This window comes from Oncorhynchus mykiss, chromosome 1 (assembly GCF_013265735.2).
Source record: "Oncorhynchus mykiss isolate Arlee chromosome 1, USDA_OmykA_1.1, whole genome shotgun sequence".
Lineage (NCBI taxonomy): Eukaryota > Metazoa > Chordata > Actinopteri > Salmoniformes > Salmonidae > Oncorhynchus > Oncorhynchus mykiss.
The window spans coordinates 73,939,099-73,943,869 of record NC_048565.1 but is presented as its reverse complement, the minus strand read 5'-3'; the positions used below and the strand labels follow the sequence as shown (position 1 = coordinate 73,943,869).

Sequence of the window (4,771 nt, the reverse complement as noted above, 5' to 3'; positions counted from 1 at the left end):
GGGAGACTAAATTAAAGGCTGCTCCTCTCTGCGCCCGGATATACTCGGCTCCTCTTCCTCGATGCAGGGTGGCTTACAACAGCGCCACGGCAGTGTAACAGACTTGCACAGACTCCTGACTGTGCCCTAAACAGAGTGAAGGAGGTGTGACACATTTCACAGCGACTCCTAGCTGTTCCCAGAGCAGATGATGAGGACTGTCGTGACAGCTCTCCACAGAGAGGGCGAGGAATCTTCCTACCACAGCAACTTCCATCTCATTTTATGTCAACATTCTTCTTCTTCTTTTTTTAAAGCTTTTCACTCGGTTGTCAGTTGGCAGTCTAGATCACATTTGTGATGCTGTGAAGGATTGAGCATTTTTTTTTTTTAACAGCATATGCCAAAAATAATTGATATTTTCCAAGAACTAGTATCAGGAAGCATGGCCCCTGAATGTTCTTACTAGCTTCGCCTAGATATGTGAGAAATGCTCTTTGATCTGTCATAATCCCTATCCGTCTTTTCATGTAACTTTGACAGCACTTTCTATTCAAGGTAGTGCCTTTGGACACAGCTGGGATCAGATATATATTAAAGCGAAAGGACTGCAGCAGACAGTGTAATTGCCTTGTGATTTCCTATTTTCTTTAGTCGGAGTACTCTAGTTAATTTAAAAGGCAAGGGGGAGGAATAGCTTTAGTACTTTACCTGAACTCTGGAAGAATCAGGGTAATTTCCACTCGGAGTGTCATGGTTAACTCATTCTTTAAATGGACAGCTGTTCTCCAGCCCCCAAGGTGGGCTATATTCAGAGACAATCTTCATATAACAGCATTTAACAAATTCGGCTAGAAACAGAGTTTTTTTTTTGTTCCCACAAATTGAAAAACAATTGCAAAGGATCCCCTCTGTGTTTCCTGTTAGACATATTAAAGACAAGCGGCATAGTTTTTTTTTTTTTTTATCTCTTTGAAACAGACGACTTTCATGTTGCGCTGATACTGTCTAGCTCTGGGTAACACAGTTGAAATATTCATATGCTGTTGCATATATATATGAGTGCAGATGAATGAGAAACTAAAAAACAAAACAGTCAACTATCAAAATAACAGTCAGTCCTGAGTGGCTTTTTCTCTGCCTTTAGTCGCGTCTATATTTCCACCACTTTGTTTTGTGCCTCCATGCCTCACAGCACTAGCGAGCCAGCCTCTCTCTCCCCTGCACGCACCAGCAGGATTTAGATACCCCATGTATTATGGATGGGAAAAATAAACGAAATGCACAAACCATTTATATGAAACACTACAGGATCACAAGACAGAGAGATTAAAATGGTCAAATAAAGCTTCTTGCTGCATTGGAAAATAAAGCAAGCAAAACAAAGCACTATAAATTTGGTTCATTTTTCTTGACGCCTCCCTACGTGTTGCCCTGTAACCAATTACATAAAGCTACCACTCCCCCACTTGCTGGGAGTCTATTAAAATGGGCCTTAATCTAATAGAAGGCTTATGAATGTGTTGTTGTGATAATCATTCCTCTCATTCAGGGTGATAGCGCCTTAATCAAACAGAGGCATGCTGAGGAGAACCTCCCTTCGCAACACTAAATTAAACTAACTGTGCATGCAGAGTTGTTATGGACTGCAGTTTTATTCTTGTATGAATAATTACACCAAGGTTACAAAGGGGCAAACTGTTAACTTTTTTATTAAATGTTTTCTAACTATTTAAATCTGGTTTTATTGATGTCAGAAACCCACAAGGCATTCAGTGTGGTAATTGTCATACAAAGCCTACAGAAACCCACGGGGCATTGAGGGTGGTAATTGTCATACATAGCCTACAGAAATGCACGGGGCATTGAGGGTGGTAATTGTCATACATAGCCTACAGAAATGCACGGGACATTGAGGGTGGTAATTGTCATACATAGCCTACAGAAATCCATGGGGCATTGAGGGTGGTAATTGTCATACATAGCCTACAGAAATCCACAGGGCATTGAGGGTGGTAATTGTCATACATAGCCTACAGAAATCCACAGGGCATTGAGGGTGGTAATTGTCATACATAGCCTACAGAAACCCACTGGGCATTGAGGGTGGTAATTGTCATACATAACCTACAGAAATCCACGGGGCATTGAGGGTGGTAATTGTCATACATAGCCTACAGAAACCCACGGGGCATTGAGGGTGGTAATTGTCATACAAAGTGCTATCTATAACCTATTAGTGTAGCATATGGCATTTTCACATGTACTATTAATATAAGGTTTGGCGGATCAATAAGTTGTGATTACTTTGCGTTATTTCGGGCGTACTGGTTTTATATGTTGTTGCTATTAGATGAAAAGTTAGATGCATCATGCATGAAATAATAACACTTGTCCCGCTTGCAATCAGCATCAAACTCTACATGAAGGCCACAAACAAACTGACTTCTAGTGTTCATGCTAGTTCAAGCTTATTCACTGCTTGTCATGTGCATACCCCAGGGATAGCTAGACCAGGTTTACCTTCAAAAACTCCCAAATGAGACAAAGAAGAACATTAAATACGCATCGTTAGTACGCTCATAGTTTCTGTGACTAACTAAAATGCAGAGTAGGTTGAGAAAAAGAGTAGGTTGAAAATTTGTACAAGAGAAAATACATTATTAATTTGTCTTATAATTTTACATTCTATGTATCTGGACTTATCCTGTTGCAGTATACAGTGTATACAGGAACAAAAGGGTTCCAAAAGTGTTCTTTGGCTGTCTCCATAGGAAAATCATTTTGTGGACAAGGTTTTACTTGGGACACAAAAGGGTTCTACCTGGAACCAAAAGGGTTATACCTGGAACTAAAAAGGTTTCTTCATGGGGACAGCCGAAGAACCCTTTTAGAAAAAAGGGTTCCAAAAAGGGATCTTTGGCTGTCCCCATAGGAGAACCCTTTTTAGTTCCAGGTAGAACCATTTTGGGTTCCCTTTGGGTCCAAAAGGTTCTAAATGCAACCCAAAAGGGTTTTTACCTGGAACCAAAAAGGGTTCTTCAAAGGGTTATGGAGACAAATAACCCTTTTAGATTCTAGATAGCACCTTTTTTTCTAAGAGTGTACTTGAAATTGCCTCCAAATTGAGTGAACATGTGACTTATACTATCAAAGACTGAAATAAACCCTGGGAAGCCCATTTCATCTGCTTAATGGAGGTTTGATCATAGAGTGGCAAGTTAAAGTATGTGAACCTTTTGGAATTACCTGGATATCTGTATACATTGGTCATCAAATTTGATCTGATCTTCATCTAAGTCACAACAATAGACAAACATAGTCTGCTTAAACTAATAACGCACAAATTATTGTATTTTTCTTGTCTATATTGAACACATCATTTAAACATTCACATTGTAGGTTGGAAAAAAGTATGTGAACCCCTAGGCTAATGACTTTTCCAAAAGCTCATTGGAGTCAGGAGTTAGATAACCTGGAGTCCAATCAATGAGACGAAATTGGAGATGTTGGTTATAACTGCCTTGCCCTATAAAAAACACTCATAAAATTTGAGTTTGCTATTCACAAGAAGCATTTCTTGATATGAACAATGCCTCGAACAAAAGAGATCTCAGAAGACCTAAGATTAAGAATTGTTGACTTGCATAAAGCTGGAAAGGGTTACAAAAGTATCTCTAAAAGCCTTGATGTTCATCAGTCCACGGTAAGAAAAAATAGTCTACAAATGGAGAAAGTTCAGCACTGTCGCTACTCTCCCTAGGAGTGGCCGTCCTGCAAAGATGACTGCAAGAGCACAGCGCAGAATAAATAACATGCTAACATCTCTGTTGCCAAGTCTACGATATGTAAAACACGAAACACGTAAAACACGAATGGTGTTCATGGGAGGACACCATGGAAGAAACCACTGCTGTACATCTGATGTTTGATAAAGTGCACCTGGATGTTCCACAGCGCTACTGGCAAAATATTCTGTGGACAGATGAAACTACAGTTGAGTTGTTTAGGAGGAACACAACACTATGTGAGGTGAAAAAAAGGCACAGCACACCAACATCAAAACTTAATCTGTAAAATATGGTGGAGGGAGAATCATGGTTTGGGGCTGCTTTGCTTCCTCAGGGCCTGGACAGCCTGCTATCATCGACGGATAGCAAGCTAACATTTTGCAGGTGAATGTTAGACTATCTGTCCGCCAGTTGAAGCTCAACAGAAGTTGGGTGATGCAACAGGACAATGACCCAAAACACAGAATGGCTTCAACGGAAGAAAATACGCCTTCTGGAGTGGCCCAGTCAGAGTCCTGACCTCACCCCAATTGAGATGCTGTGGCATGAACTCAAGATAGCAGTTCACACTGGACATCCTAAAAATATTGCTGATCTGAAACAGTTTTGTAAAGAGGAACGGTCTAAAATTCCTCCTGACCGTTGTGCAGGTCTGATCTGCAACTACAGAAAATGTTTGGTTGAGGTTATTGCTGCCAAAGGAGGGTCAACCAGTTAATAAATCCAAGGGTTTATATACTTTTTCTACCCTGCACTGTGAATGTTTACACAGTGTGTTCAATAAAGACAAGAAAACGTATAATTGTTTGTGTGTTATTAGTTTAAGCAGACTGCATTTGTCTATTGTTGTGACTTAGATGAAGATCAGATCAAATTTGATGACCAATTTATGCAGAAATCCAGTTAATTCCAAACGGTTCACATACCTTTTCTTGCCACTCTATGTCTTTCAGAACTCTGTAGAATTAAGATGTAAGTGACAGTAGATCCTTCCCACTTGG

The 4,771-nt window shown here is 40.1% G+C and overlaps 1 long non-coding RNA gene across 1 annotated transcript; it reads right to left on the bottom strand.

Moving 5' to 3' along the window:
* Positions 1-295: 295 nt before the first annotated feature.
* LOC118964464 lies at positions 296-852 on the bottom strand. Its single transcript, XR_005051521.1, has 2 exons — positions 691-852; positions 296-342 (listed from the first exon to the last, which is right to left on the bottom strand). It is a non-coding gene; the product is annotated as an uncharacterized LOC118964464 (long non-coding RNA).
* Between the last annotated feature and the right edge of the window lie 3,919 nt (positions 853-4,771).